Source organism: Taudactylus pleione, unplaced genomic scaffold (genome assembly GCF_031769625.1).
Source record: "Taudactylus pleione unplaced genomic scaffold, aTauple2 ptg000199l, whole genome shotgun sequence".
Taxonomy (NCBI): Eukaryota; Metazoa; Chordata; class Amphibia; order Anura; family Myobatrachidae; genus Taudactylus; species Taudactylus pleione.
This window is the reverse complement of record NW_028284601.1, coordinates 8104873-8120836: the sequence shown is the minus strand read 5'-3', so window position 1 is coordinate 8120836 and position 15964 is coordinate 8104873. Positions and strand designations below refer to the sequence as shown.

The 15964-nt window shown below is 45.1% G+C and overlaps 1 pseudogene; it reads left to right on the top strand.

Moving 5' to 3' along the window:
- The window catches only part of LOC148518755 (uncharacterized), a 140968-nt pseudogene that overhangs the window by 66735 nt on the left and 58269 nt on the right, over positions 1-15964 (top strand).

Here is a 15964-nt window from a genome sequence, read left to right as displayed (position 1 = left end):
TGCTTTCTGCTTCACTGCTGTGGTTTCACCTTTTGCTGCAATATTTACTTTACCTGTTGCCTCTCCAGTGGACATCGAATCCATCTTCATTACAGTTGTCAGCTGCACCATTACAGTTATCATCACCGCATCGCGGGACTCAACCCCGTTCCAGATTCTAGTGACACCACAGGGCTCAACCTTGTTCCGGAACCACATCGCTTCACAGGGCTCAACCCTGCTTCAACCTTCATTGTGTTGCGGGGCTCAACCCTGCTCTGGATTCTAGTTACACCACAGGACTTAACCTTGTTCCGGAACCTCACTGCATCACAGGGCTCAACCCTGCTCCGACCTCATCGCATCACAGGGCTCAACCCTGCTCCAACCTCACCGCATCACAGGGCTCAACCCTGCTCCGACCTCATCGCATCACAGGGCTCAACCTTGCTCCGTCTTCACCGCATCACAGGGGTCAACCCTGCTTCAACCTCATATTATCACAGGGCTCAACCCTGCTCCGTCTTTCACCACATCACAGGGCTCACTCTGCTCCGGATCTCCATCACTACAGGATTTCACCCTGGTGAAGCTCCTGTATACCATCCTGAGGTGTTAGCCTCATACTGGACTCGGGGTTCCCTACCATACTAGCTCTTCTGTGTTAAAGACTATATGGGGGGTTTTCTCCTTTACTCATTATTGCTTATGTGAACCTGTGTTGTTGAGACTTTATGTGAGACATTGCTATTATATTTTCTCCTGTGAATAAATTCTATTTACTTTTATTCCATGCTACCGAGATTTCATGAAGAGGTCATTCCTAAAGCCACCCCAGTTCATTGTGCGTAGTAGGCCTGTCTCCTCTCAGGAGTGTCAAGTGTCGGCAGCCGTGACAATAGTAGGTCGGTATGACCGGATTGTCCATTTTAAAAAATTCATATTCAGTTTTGGAGATTATTTCTTCTTCAAAGGCGTGTTTGATGAGGGTGCACATGGGGGAGAAGCCCTACTCCTGCCGCAAATGCGGCAAAGGTTTTGCGCAAAGTTCCAGCCTCAATTATTACAAGTGGCTTCACAAAGATGAGAAACTGTTTGTCTGCCTTAAATGCAATAAATGCTTCACTATGAAGTACAATTATGAAATGCATCTGCAGATTCATGCGAAGGAGAAATTGCTTACTGAGATAGCCCATATCACATGTGATAATAAAGTAAACGTGGAATCACCTATTGATGTGGCTAGCAGGAATAGTGTTAGCAATGTCTCTTTTAACAAGAGATGTGTTGGCAATGTCTCCTTTACCGAGAGACCTGTAGGCAATGTCTCCTTTACTGAGAGACCTGTAGGCGATGTCTCCTTTACCGAGAGACCTGTAGGCGATGTCTCCTTTACTGAGAGACCTGTTGGCGATGTCTTCTTTACTGAGAGACCTGTTGGCGATGTCTTCTTTAACAAAAGACCTGTTGGCGATGTCTCTTTTACTGAGAGACCAGTAGGCGATGTCTCCTTTATTGAGAGACCTGTAGGCGATGTCTCCTTTACTGAGAGACCTGTAGGCGATGTCTCCTTTATTGAGAGACCTGTAGGCGATGTCTCCTTTACTGAGAGACCTGTTGGCGATGTCTTCTTTAACAAAAGACCTGTTGGCGATGTCTCTTTTAACGAGAGACCTGTTAGCGATGTATCATTTGGCGAAGACCTATGATTGATGTGTCATTTAGCAAGAAGCCTGTCAGCGATGTCTCATTTTCATTCAACGAGAAACCTTTTATTGATGTATCATTTAGTGGAAAACTTGTTACTGATGTATCATATAGCGATGAGCCTATTAGCGATGTCTTGTATAGCGGGATGAATGTGATAGATGTCATGTTTAGCGATGATGCTATAACAACTAGGCCTGAAGAGAAGCAGCACATTTGTCCCATCTGTCGGGAGAGCTTCCTGTAGAACGGCTGCCTGGTGAAACACTTCAGGACTCACACAGGAGAAAATCCCTACGCCTGTACGGAATGCGGAGAGTGTTTTGTGAAACCTTCAGTCTCAATTGTAACAAGAGAACTCATACAGGAGAGAAGCCCTTTATCTGCCCCCAGTGTGGGAAAGGTTTCACCAGCCAGTCTCACATTATACGACATCAGGCGATCCACAGGGTGGACCGGTCGTTTTTATGTAATCAGTGTTTATTTGAGGCATATAACGAGGTTTACATGAATTTTTTTTACAAATCTATACTGACAATATACTGTATAAATTGTTGCAGGATAGACTACATACAGGGGGCAGTCATGGAAACTAGTGCGCAAAGCAGCGTATCATTACCAGTAACAACCAATCAGATCCTGTCATTTTTAAGTCTGTTATCTGGGCAGCCAATTTTTTTTAAATGTCCACAATTATGTTTATAGAGCTGGAGAATGTAAGACTTGCAATAATAATTCCATAGAGAACATATACATTAGTCACATGAAGAGTTTAAAGGAAATATTGCCTTTCAGACAGAGCACAAGTGATACCCAGCATTATAAGCTATAATAAGGTATGTTACATTTTATTTTGGTCCGTAAATTTTGAAAAATATTTTACATATTAGTTTTGTGCATTGTAGATATACTTATATTTAAATAAGAAATTCCAACTAAAAATGTAAACCAGTCTCTTTTTCTTTCTTTTTTTTTTTAACTACAGTTTTTGTAGACATCACTGGTTGTTAATGAATCGGTTACATAAACTTCTTTATATCAGAGGCAGCCATTTTACTACTACAACCAATGGTCACAAGGATGCAGGTTGGTCCATTTGCTGCAGACAAGTGACCTCATTAAGCTATTTGATCCCTAGTGTTCTGGAGCGTAGTGTTCATTCTAGCACCTGTCACAACTGTGCAGTTCCTATTTCCTGCCTGGGCTGTTGCTCTTTGCTCTGGTGCTTCTAGCAGACTCTGGTCTGTATCTCTGAAGTTTGTTGCTTCAGCTGAGTGTGCTAGAAGCACCAGAGCTGAGGGACAACTCTGGCAGGAAAGCGTAACTGCACGTGTTGTGATAGGTGCAGGGTGCTGAAATGAACACTAGGAGCTGCCATCCCTGAATATTAGTTAGGAATAGCCCATCACCTTTTCTTTCCCCTGAATAAGAGTGGCCGGGCTATGTCCTGTCATATCATGGCATTATGGCACATTTCCACATCTCCCGAGTACTGTGATGAGATTAATTTGAAGTCCCTGAGACTCGTGTATGCTATTTATATTACGTTTAAATATATTTTTCACATTAAAAATTCCCGATTATACGCCATGCGCATGCACGCACATACAAAATCTGTATAATATAATACTATGATCTTGTTACCACAGATAGGTGCTAGATATCTGTACAGTAAGTTCCTGCATATACGGTGGTTTAGGCTCGGACGCCTTGCCATCAAGGAAACATTGCTGTTTTTTTCTTTTGTCATTTTCAGATAACATGTACACAGTACACCCTTTGCTTCCCTTATATACTGTACATAAACATTGCAGTCTGTACAGTACTGTAAATGGCGCCCTTCTCTGATGTCCTTCCATCCGGGCAAAATAAAAACTAAGACAGAATGGAACATACAACAAAAATAATGAACATAGGTGCAATTAAAAAGCATTGGGTTATCTGAATGCTGCTGTATCTCATACTATTCCATTCTCTGAGAACTGAACTAACTTAGAACTAGCCATAAGATTCGGTATAAAAAACCGAACGGAACCGAGTAGAACCGAGCCTGCACATCCCTAATATATATATATATATATATATATATATATATATATATATATATATATACAAATGTTATAAGAACGTTGTGCCTGTCATCATTTTGTAGTGGAAGCTCCTAGAAATAACCTGCACTTTGTTTCATCTTGATCTGTCAAGTTAAAGCTGAGCAATAAAAAAACAATAATTTATGACATCAGTGCAAGAGACAGGTGTGGCACCATGCATGTGGCTGGTATTGGGTGGGGGCTTACGGCCAGCAGTCACTTGTATAGGATAGGCTACACAGCAGCCTGTGCACAGGGCACAAAGTGACATTGGTGTAAGTGGTGGATGAAGACGCTTTTGCCACCAGTCTGTATAGCGCTGCTGGTCATGTGGAACGCTCCAATGACAGGACCCCTGAGCAAAGCAACACAACTAGAACACCTTAAAATAAAAAATGTTGGCAGAAGCAATTTCATTATGGACGAAGCTGTGGGCAACAGCTAGTGTACAGATGTCTCCTCTTCCATCTTTAATGGCAAACGTGCACACGCATAGTGCAGTGTGACTTGCTGCACTTCCATGCGTCATGGTACACCAGGCCACGGCAGCGTGTGCACCATGCAATCTTATGGATCGGAGGTGCAAATGCATTGTGCGTATCTGGTCGTGGATACACGACTCGCGACATACGTGGTGGGATTTGCCGCATCAGATACAAGAAGACACGTCTGTATAAATAGAGAGAGAAAGAGCTTGTCAGAAGTAATGATGCTTTATATAAAGTTTGTTGAAGGGGGGGACATAATTCCTGTGCACACCAGACTTCCTGTGCACACCAGGCTTCCTGTTGATATGCAGAACACTTTTTGTCACCATAGAGGATTTCTCTTCCATGCATGGGATGAATATAGCCGGATCTCACCCGCTCTGTATAAGCCGCGGCCTTGTCCTTTTACCTGAGGTCCTCGGGGTCACTTCTAGCCGTGAGTCAGGTGAAGATCGTAGATTATGTAACCTTGACATTGTGGATGTCATCCTTAACCATACTTATAAACTGGGAAATGACGATGCACCACCTTCTACTTCCCTTCATCATATCCTCCTTCAGGATCATCAGAGGATAGGCAGAGTTAAGTTATTAGGGATCTCAATAAGGAATGGTACATACACAACAGCCAACAGACTAATCTAAGAAGAATTGATGACATGAATTGTTTCCATTTTCTGGGTAACCTGCATTATCTCCTCAGGCCTTACATAGCATTCAAATCAATGGCCTGGCATCATTAGGGACTTGTGTAGCAGTGCTTCTAGTGCCAACTGAGTGTGAGGTCAGCTGCTTTGAGAAGGAGCTGTACTTTGAGGGACCTTTGTAAGTTCCACTGAGAGTTCTACTTGGGTGTCACCTTGGTCACTCACTGACCTGTATCTTTGACTATTTAAGTTCTGCACCTCTTAAGCCCACCCTCATCATCTGGACAAATTCTGAAGAAGATGTATTAATGACCATTTCTTGGCACATTAGAGCCACCCATTGCTCATGTTGCTGATGTAATGCTGCTTCTATGTCCCATGGTGCTACAGTTATCCCTCTTCTCGGTAACTCAACTGCCCCGAACTAGCTTTGGACACTTCCGTGGGTTATCTAACGGCTTATTACCGCATAACTCTGTGACCAGATGGACTTATTTTGCGATCCCACCAGATGATGTTTTTCAATGTTGGTTTGGGGTGTTAACCGTCATTACTGATCACTGCTATTGGTGCTTTTTTGCTGCCATGTTCTCACTGACATTGTCATCTGTGCATTACTGGGATGTTCCAGTTGTAGAATAGTCACTGCCACCAGCAGGCCTTTTATTCATCACCTGGAGCCACTGACTTCTGGCAGGTGGGTGTGTAGCTGCTGCATAACCTCTTTGCTATAGTTACTCTGGCTAGATCAACCTACCACTTACTTTGAACCCAGTGCTGCTGGGTGTGTTGTCAGAGCATTAGTTCAAGACACTGTGTTAACATAGGATAAATCAGCCCCAGTGGAATGGGAAGCAGACTGTGGTGCAGCAGTCTCTCTGCTGCCCCTTCTGAAGCCCACAGGTCTCCAGTGTGGCTCTTTGCCTCTTGGGATTCAAAGGAGACGATTAGTCTCTTGGATTAATTTGCCTTCAGGAGGCGCCATTAGGAGCTTATGTGGCTATAGGCTGGCCTGAAGTGTGGCGGCTATCCACCAGGGATGAAGGGACCCTTTAGCACACCCACAAATGGGAATCAGATAGCAGCATAATGCTCCCATAATCTCCAATGGATGATGACCATGGGAATCTTATACATTTTCTACAATAAAACATTTTGCATTTGAACACAGCACACTAATGTAGTATAAATATTAGGGGTGTGCACCGGCCACTTTTCGTGTTTTGTGTTTTGGTTTTGGATCTGGATCTTTCTTCGTGTTTTGGATCTGGATTGGTTTTGCCAAAACCACCCTTCCGTGTTTTGGGTTCTGGGTTTTGTGTTTTGGATCTGTATTTTTTTTTTAAAAAGCATAAAAACAGCTAAAATCACAGAATTTGTAGGTTTTTCTGCTCCTATGCTATTATTAACCTCAATAACCTTAATTTCCACTCATTTCCAGTCTATTCTGAACACCTCACACCTCACAATAGTGTTTTTATGTCCAAAACGTTGCACCGAGGTAGCTGGATGACTATGCTAAGCGACACGAGTGGGCGGCACAAACACGTGACCCATCTAGGCGTGAAACTGCAGTGGCAGACAGGATGGCAGTTTGAAAAACTAGGCCCCAAACTGTACATAATGCAAAGAAAAAAAAGAGGTGCAAGATGGAATTGTCCTTGGGCCCTCCCATCCACCCTTATGTTGTATAAACAGGACATGCACACTTTAACAAACCAATCATTTCAGCGCCAGGGTCTGCCACACAACTGTGGCTGAAATGATTGGTTCGTTTGGGCCCCCACAAAACAAGCTGGCAATTAATGTGTCCCTGCACAAACTGGCTCTATGGAGGCAAGATGTCATCCTCATCCTCCACATCCACCGATTCCTCACCCTCTTCAGTGTGTACATCCTCATCCTCACAGAGTATTAATTCGTCCCTGCAGGAACCACAGGTCCCTCTGTACGTTCTGGAGGCTGGTCTCCCTGGAAGAGTTGATAATTCATTTTATGAACATCATCTTCTCCACATTTTGTGGAAGCAACCTCCTACGCCTTTTGCTGACAAGGTTCCCGGCTGCACTAAACACTCTTTCGGAGTACACACTGGAGGGGGGGCAACTCAGGTAAAATAGAGCCAGTTTGTACAGGGACCTCCAAATTGCTTCTTTTTCCTGCCAGTACAGGTACGGACTGTCTGACATGCCTACTTGGATTCTGTCACTGATGTAATCCTTTAACAGACAGACGCACGCTTGTCGCTGCTGCTTTGAGGATTCAAGTGCGGCTACAGCCCACACAATTCACAAAGACAGAAAAAAAAAAAGAATATTTTTATTGTTTGTGGAGCACACTTTGAGGGTTACACCACCCTTTAACAGTCAGACGCACGCTTGTCGCTGCTGCTTTGAGGATGCAAGTGCGGCTACAGCCCACACAATTCACAAAGACAGAAAAAAGAAGAAGAATATTTTAATTGTTTGTGTAGCACACTTTGAGGGTGTCACCACCCTTTAACAGACAGACGCACGCTTGTCGCTGCTGCTTTAAGGATGCAGGTGCGGCTACAGCCCACACAATTCACAAAGACAGAAAAAAGAAGAATATTTTTATTGTTTGTGTAGCACACTTTGAGGGTGTCACCACCCTTTAACAGACAGACGCACGCTTGTCGCTGCTGCTTTGAGGATGCAAGTGCGGCTACATCGCACACAAGTCACAAACACATTAAAAAAAAAATTTTTATTTTTTGGAGCACTTTGAGAGTTACACCACCCTTTAACAGACAGACGCACGCTTGTCGCTGCTGCTTTAAGGATGCAGGTGCGGCTACAGCCCACACATTTCACAAAGACCGAAAAAAAAAGAACAATATTTTTATTGTTTCTGTAGAACACTTTGAGGTGTCACCACCCTTTAACAGACAGACGCACGCTTGTCGCTGCTGCTTTAAGGATGCAGGTGCGGCTACAGCCCACACAATTCACATAGACAGAAAAAAAAAGAAGAATATTTTTATTGTTTGTGTAGCACACTTCGAGGGTGTCACCACCCTTTAACAGACAGACGCACGCTTGTCGCTGCTGCTTTAAAGATGCAAGTGTGGCTACATCGCACACAAGTCACAAACACATTAAAAAAATAGTTTTTTATTTTTTGGAGCACTTTGAGAGTTACACCACCCTTTAACAGACAGACGCACGCTTGTCGCTGCTGCTTTAAGGATGCAGGTGCGGCTACAGCCCACACATTTCACAAAGACCGAAAAAAAAAGAACAATATTTTAATTGTTTGTGTAGCACACTGTGAGGGTGTCACCACCCTTTAACAGACAGACGCACGCTTGTCGCTGCTGCTTTAAGGATGCAGGTGCGGCTACAGCCCACACATTTCACAAAGACCGAAAAAAAAAGAACAATATTTTAATTGTTTGTGTAGCACACTGTGAGGGTGTCACCACCCTTTAACAGACAGACGCACGCTTGTCGCTGCTGCTTTAAGGATGCAGGTGCGGCTACAGCCCACACAATTCACAAAGACAGAAAAAAAAAGAACAATATTTTAATTGTTTGTGTAGCACACATTGAGGGTGTCACCACCCTTTAACAGACAGACGCACGCTTGTCGCTGCTGCTTTGAGGATGCAGGTGGAATCTAGACGGGATTTGGAACCGAGGACACACTACCTCCATCAATTGTCTAAATCCCACTGCACTAATGTCGGATACCGGACGCACGTCTAACACCAACATAGCAGTCAAGGCCTCAGTTATACGTTTTGCTTCAGGATGACTGCTGTCGTACTTCATCCTCATCGCTAGGGACTGTTGGAGGGTCAATTGTTTAGTAAAAGTAGTGATGTTCCTACTTCCTCTCTGGGATGATGAACAACTCCCAGCAGCAGCAACAGCACTAGGAGGAAGTGGTTCTTGATCTTTCCCTATTTTATTTTTATCGGAGAAAGTTTGGTCCTCCATTTATGTTATATTGATATATATACGTGCGGCTAAAGCGCACACAAACACAGAAAATATTATTTTATTTTTGCTGGAGAGTAGTGCACTTTGTGGGTTACACCACCCTTTAAGAAATGAGCCAGCCGGCTCTTTACTTATGGGACACAGGCGCACGCTTGGCGCTGCTCCTTTGTTGATGCACGTGCAGCCACAGTGCACACAAGTCACAAACACAGAAAATATATATTTTTTTGGTTTGGAGTGTACTTTGGGGGTTACAGAACCCTTTAACGGTCAAGCCAGCCGGCCCTTTACTTATGACACAGGCGCACGCTTGGCACTACTTTGTTGATGCACGTGCGGCTACTGCGCACACAATTCACAAACACAGAAAATAATTTTTTTTTTGGTTTGGACTGGAGTGTACTTTCGGGGGATACAGCACCCTTTAATGGTCTAGCCAGCCGGCCCTTTACTTATGACACAGGCGCACGCTTGGCACTACTTTGTTGATGCACGTGCGGCTACTGCGCACACAATTCACAAACACAGAAAATAATTTTTTTTTTGGTTTGGACTGGAGTGTACTTTCGGGGGTTACAGCACCCTTAACGGTCAAGCCAGCCAGCCCTTTACTTATGACACAGGCGCACGCTTGGCACTACTTTGTTGATGCACATGCGGCTACTGCGCACACAATTCACAAACACAGAAAATAATTTTTTTTTTGGTTTGGACTGGAGTGTACTTTCGGGGGTTACAGCACCCTTAACGGTCAAGCCAGCCGGCCCTTTACTTATAACACAGGCGCACGCTTGGCACTACTTTGTTGATGAACGTGCGGCTACTGCGCACACAATTCACAAACACAGAAAATAATTTTTTTTTTGGTTTGGACTGGAGTGTACTTTGGGGGTTACAGCACCCGTTAATGGTCAAGCCAGCCGGCCCTTTACTTATGACACAGGCGCACGCTTGGCACTACTTTGTTGATGCATATGCGGCTACTGCGCACACAATTCACAAACACAGAAAATAATTTTTTTTTTGGTTTGGACTGGAGTGTACTTTCGGGGGTTACAGCACCCTTAACGGTCAAGCCAGCCGGCCCTTTACTTATGACACAGGCGCACGCTTGGCACTACTTTGTTGATGCACGTGCGGCTACTGCGCACACAATTCACAAACACAGAAAATAATTTTTTTTTTGGTTTGGACTGGAGTGTACTTTCGGGGGTTACAGCACCCTTAATGGTCAAGCCAGCCGGCCCTTTACTTATGACACAGGCGCACGCTTGGCACTACTTTGTTGATGCACGTGCGGCTACTGCGCACACAATTCACAAACACAGAAAATAATTTTTTTTTTGGTTTGGACTGGAGTGTACTTTGGGGGTTACAGCACCCTTTAATGGTCAAGCCAGCCGGCCCTTTACTTATGACACAGGCGCACGCTTGGCACTACTTTGTTGATGCATATGCGGCTACTGCGCACACAATTCACAAACACAGAAAATAATTTTTTTTTTGGTTTGGACTGGAGTGTACTTTCGGGGGTTACAGCACCCTTAACGGTCAAGCCAGCCGGCCCTTTACTTATGACACAGGCGCACGCTTGGCACTACTTTGTTGATGCACGTGCGGCTACTGCGCACACAATTCACAAACACAGAAAATAATTTTTTTTTTGGTTTGGACTGGAGTGTACTTTCGGGGGTTACAGCACCCTTAACGGTCAAGCCAGCCGGCCCTTTACTTATGACACAGGCGCACGCTTGGCACTACTTTGTTGATGCACGTGCGGCTACTGCGCACACAATTCACAAACACAGAAAATAATTTTTTTTTTGGTTTGGACTGGAGTGTACTTTCGGGGGTTACAGCACCCTTAACGGTCAAGCCAGCCGGCCCTTTACTTATGACACAGGCGCACGCTTGGCACTACTTTGTTGATGCACGTGCGGCTACTGCGCACACAATTCACAAACACAGAAAATATATTATTTTTTTAGCACTTGGGGGGAGCACCCCTGATGGACAGAGCACCCCCTGGACAACACTTCAGCACCCCTTTAGGACTGGGACACTGCACAGGACTTTGGAGTGGACACAGCCCCTATGGAGAACTGACTGCACAACACAGTCCAGCCAGCCCCTATGGACTTTGAATTAGTGGACACAGCCCCTATTAACAACAGCAGCACAGCACAACACAGCCAGCCCCTATGGACTTTGAAGTAGTGGACAACAGCAGCACTACACTACACTACACTACACAGCCCTAACTCCCACCCTCCCTCTTCACTGTCCACAGCCGAGTGAGAAAATGGCGCCGACGTGTGTACCTTATATAGGATCCAAAACCCGCGAGACTCGGAAGGCGGGAAGATGACGTTTTGCCTCGATTTCAGATCCGAGTCAGGCGGGAAAAGTCGAGCCTGACTCGGATCGGACTCGGATCGGGGGGGCTCGGGGGGGTTCGGATTTCAGAAATCCGAACCCGCTCACCCCTAATAAATATAGAATACACATACTAGTAAAACAGTTCCCGCAGCACATGCAGGTTGGAGAAAGAGGGACACGTCCACCGTGGGTGATGCTTGGCCATACCAGCCACTCACTGACTGCAAGTATCAACAATCACCAGTTTAATGCCTCAAGCTATGGGGTGATACTGCTGTCATCACCAGGCTCCTTCACTGTTAATCAGAACTGCTTATGCTTCTTGGTGGACTACTAACATTGGGTCAGGACTGTTGTATAGCAGGAAAGAATGCAGAGATAAAGCTGGGTTCAACTCAGGACAGCCAGGAGATGGATTACAGCAGTGATTACCAACTCCATTCCCCTGGGGCTGCTAACAGTGTATGTTTTCCAGATCTACTTGTTAAAAGATCCACATATGGTGCTAATTATTTCACTTGGGATACTGAGGAGATCTATGAAACAGGCACTGTTATGGGTCCCTGAGGACCAGAGTTGGGAAACATTAGAATACCGTGTTAACTGTAATATTTTGAACATTGGAGCAAAGATAGATCTAGGCATGTTTATTACTCACTAGCTGTACCTGGTTTCACCTGGGTAGACCTTAGACATTTACTATTTCCATCTCACCACTCAATCTCTATAGTAATGTATTCCCGCCCTCATTGCTATAGTAAGACATTACCCTCCCCCAACTGTACAATAACACATTCCACTCCCTCACTTCTATAATAACATATCCTCACATCTGTAGTAACACATTTCCCTCCCTCACCTCTGTAGTAACACATTCCCTTCCCGCACTATTCAAATAGGGGAGACACACCAGCTGCCAATGATGTTTGCAGCACTTGGGATGGAAGTTGGTGTTTGTATACATACTGAGCTACAGCCACGATAGGAGTCAGGCAGGACATTGCACTGGAGGAGGAGACATTTTTGCCCTTTTTCACCCACTTAGGAGTCTAATTTCGAAAAATTAATATAGAAGCACAGGTGCCGCTTAATTGCAAAAATAACACATTAATACTACAAAAATATAATATTACACCTTTTATTACATTCAAACAAATCTCCTGGGAGTAGAGTACAAAACAATTCAGCAATCAACATGCACTTAAAAATTGTGATTCACCCACCCTGGAGCTACCCTGATCCTAGAAAGCCACCGCCTGAATGATCTGGGCACTCAGCTACTCGCTGGCCCTGGTAGTAAGCCGCCTGCAGCCTCCTTAGGGTGACAGTAGAGAAATTGGTTATAAGGAACTTGCTGGACAACTAAACGGGAGACCTGGCAATATCTGTCAAACTAATAGGATCCACTGTATGGAGATATACTACAAGAGAATCCTGTTGTAAACCTAAAGAAACCTTTATAGATAGAACACAAGATGCTTACTACGTGAGTAGGGTACGCATGACCCAACCCCCTCTTTGTGAAAGTGGCATATATACAGAAAATCACCATTTAAAAAACAGAAGGGATAAAGAAACCTTTTTGGGATTACATTTATTTATTTAAACGTGAGTCAGGGTACGCTCCCACTACACCCGACCAACGAATAGAATTATACTATTACAAATAGACATTGTAAAGAAAATCCGCCAGCCCTTTAAAGACATTTTTTTCTGTATTTATTCTTTTTCATGTACTAAACGAACAATATTGGGAGACCTCGAGAATTCTGCATATAAGGGGACATACATCAGGATACTCCATCTGCAATAAGGACTAAGGGGCCTATTCATTAAACCTAAAAATTCGATGGAGATAATTAGGTTTAGAACTCTCATGGAGTTCTACCTAATTATAGGTGGAATTCATCATTCCACCTCTCCATAAGTATCTATTACGAAAAGCTGTAATTTTTGCGATGATAGCTTTTCGGGAAATAGATACTTTTCCCTGCCTACACTACCTTATCGCGTCTAGAAACAGTGCTGTGCATGCGCTGTTACATCTGTAAAACCAACGCATGAGCAGCAAAGCAAACAGCGAGCACCTCTGAATCAGGCCCTTAGTACATCTCCCCCTTAATATACTCCTCCCATAGTAATTTATAAACCAGAGACAAGAGTGGACCAGCAGAGACATTGCCCACAGCAACCAATCAGCACTGAGGTATCATTTATCAAGTACCTTCTATAAAATGATAGCAGCTGATTGGTTGTTATGGGAAACTTCACAAGCCGTTCACTTCTCTGATCTTTTTATTGCTTGATATGTCAATCCCTGCGCAGTGCTATGATCTTCCATACAGTACGCCATGACATAGCGCTACATGGCGTATGACTTGGCTCCACTGGGCATGTGCCAGAAATTCCATTGCAACTCCTCCACTGGGCATGTGCCAGAGATCCCATTGTAATCCCTCGGAGCTGACAGCCACCACACCGCTGATGTGCTGACATTTACGCAAGTTTGCGCTTTAAATGCACAATCTGTCTGTAATACCGAGACCTCTCTCTCAAGCAAAGCCCACTACCAGTTACTGAAGTCATGAAATCACTATAGTGTCCAAGTCTGGGACAGCGCTGACAGTGGCGCAAGTGTGCAAATTCAACTGCACAGTCAGTATGTACTGTAATACAGACATCCCACTTTCGCTTTGTTTGACTGGGCATGCGCAGTGCTGTGAGCTTCCATACACCATGGCACGCCTATGTGGCATAAGGCTTGGCTCCACTGGGCATGCGCCAGAGATCCCGTTGCAACCCCTCCACTGGGCATGAGCTAGAGATCCCATTGTAACCCCTCGGAGCTGTCAGCCATTACAGTGCTAACGTGCCAACATTGACGCAAGTTTGCAATTTTAAATGCACAATCAGTTTGTAATGCCTTACTTTTAAACAGCCCACTACTAGTTTCACTATAGTGTCCAGAGCCGACAGTAGCAAAAAAAAATTATTATTTTCCAGGGCTCGTACCTGAGACCAGCATTGATGCAAAGCGATCACCTAACCACTAGCCCACAAGCCAGCTATATTAAGAAGCCTACATAGCGGGCTCATCATTGTGCACTCCACCCACCCACTGCTGTTTTTAATAATAAAAAAATTTGTCTTCCTTTCCAAATATTATATAGTACTAGTACATATACTGTATGTGGTACCCCCAAACTTGTGCCCAAATAGGGGTTCCCCAATTTTTTTTATTATATTTAGATATTTATTACTGCAGCTCCCATTCCCTAAATACGCAGGGCTGGTGAACTTTGTCTGACCCTCTATCTCCCTGAAGCTGCTGAGCCTGCGCAGTCAGGGGGAAAGATTTGTACAGCCAGCCAGCAACCAGTGAAGCCCAGGAAAATGGCTCCTTTAAATGGGCCCCCATGGTTGCAAGGCAGGGGGACCCAGGGACTTGTTGCTGGAGCTAAGATGCGCATCGCTCCCCTGCCATGAAGACCCCGATGGTGGATGACTGTCTGGAGGAGAACCTGTGGAGCGGAGAACCCGTTGCTAAACTTGGTGTCGCTGAAGTGAATCGGAATGGCGATGGTGGAGGAGAGAGCCCTGAGGGAGACAAAGAGGGCAGCCCCTGAAGACAGCTCCCTGTAAGACCCCGGAGGAGAGAGGCCCCATTCAGCTGCCGGCTGCCCAGAGAAGTGCCTGCATCCTGGAGGCTCCCTGCGGCTGAAGTACACTGGCTCCTGGAGAGAAGAGGAACTGCCCAGGAGAAGGACCTGTCGCCCTCATCATCGTGGGAGGTTCAGGTGGAGGAAAAGGTCCTGCGACTGACGAAGAGGACCGTCAGTCCGCATGGGCAGAAGAAAGGACAGCCCCGGAGGAAAAGTGCTCCAGGACCCCTCAGCTGTCGCATTTGTCTGCCGGACGGAGCCCCGAGGGAGGGAATTTCTCCCTGAAGTGCCCACAAATAGTGTCTGCTGGTGTGCCGTGATGCGGAGCTCTGGTGCAGTGCCTTGCATCCCGAAGCTCCGCTGGATGTTGTGAGGAGGCTGAACAGCCACAGCTGGAAGTGAGACAAGTATATTCCCCTACCCTCCTCCTAACCCTCTCACCTCTGCATGTCTCCTATTCTCCCCTGCCACTAGTCAGGTCCCTGAGTCACTGCTACTCCTGGCTCATGTCCCTGGGATCCAAAGAGTAAAAGGGTTTTCCTGATGGTCTGCGTAGTCCTACTTCCTGCCGGATAGGGGCCACTTAGGTAGCTGGGTAAATTGTGTTGTTAAGTCCAGTCGGTCTGTGGAAATAGGGGGGAAGTAGGAATAGTGTACCCCTGTTTCTTATGTCTGTGACTTGTTTCTCATTTGAAGTAATGTCTGATGCTTTATTTATTGCACCAGCTCATGCCTGGTGCAACTGTTTGTATTGCAAGATGTTAAGTTGCTATTTCTTTTAATGCAATGCACGATTATCTGCTGGTACTGATTTATACGCTAACTTCTCTGCTGCAATGTCCGCTCATTTGCCGGTGTAAATTTCAATTGCTGGTTTTCACGAATGCTATTCATGTTCACCTGCGGATATTCATTTAAATGCTGTTTTCTGCTTAATGCATTATTGGAATGTATTTGCTGGGTTTGCTCTAAAACTGTACCTGTTTAATGACTGCAATCACCTGGTAGCTGGTAAACTCTTAACCCTGTGTGACCTCAGTTGGCAAA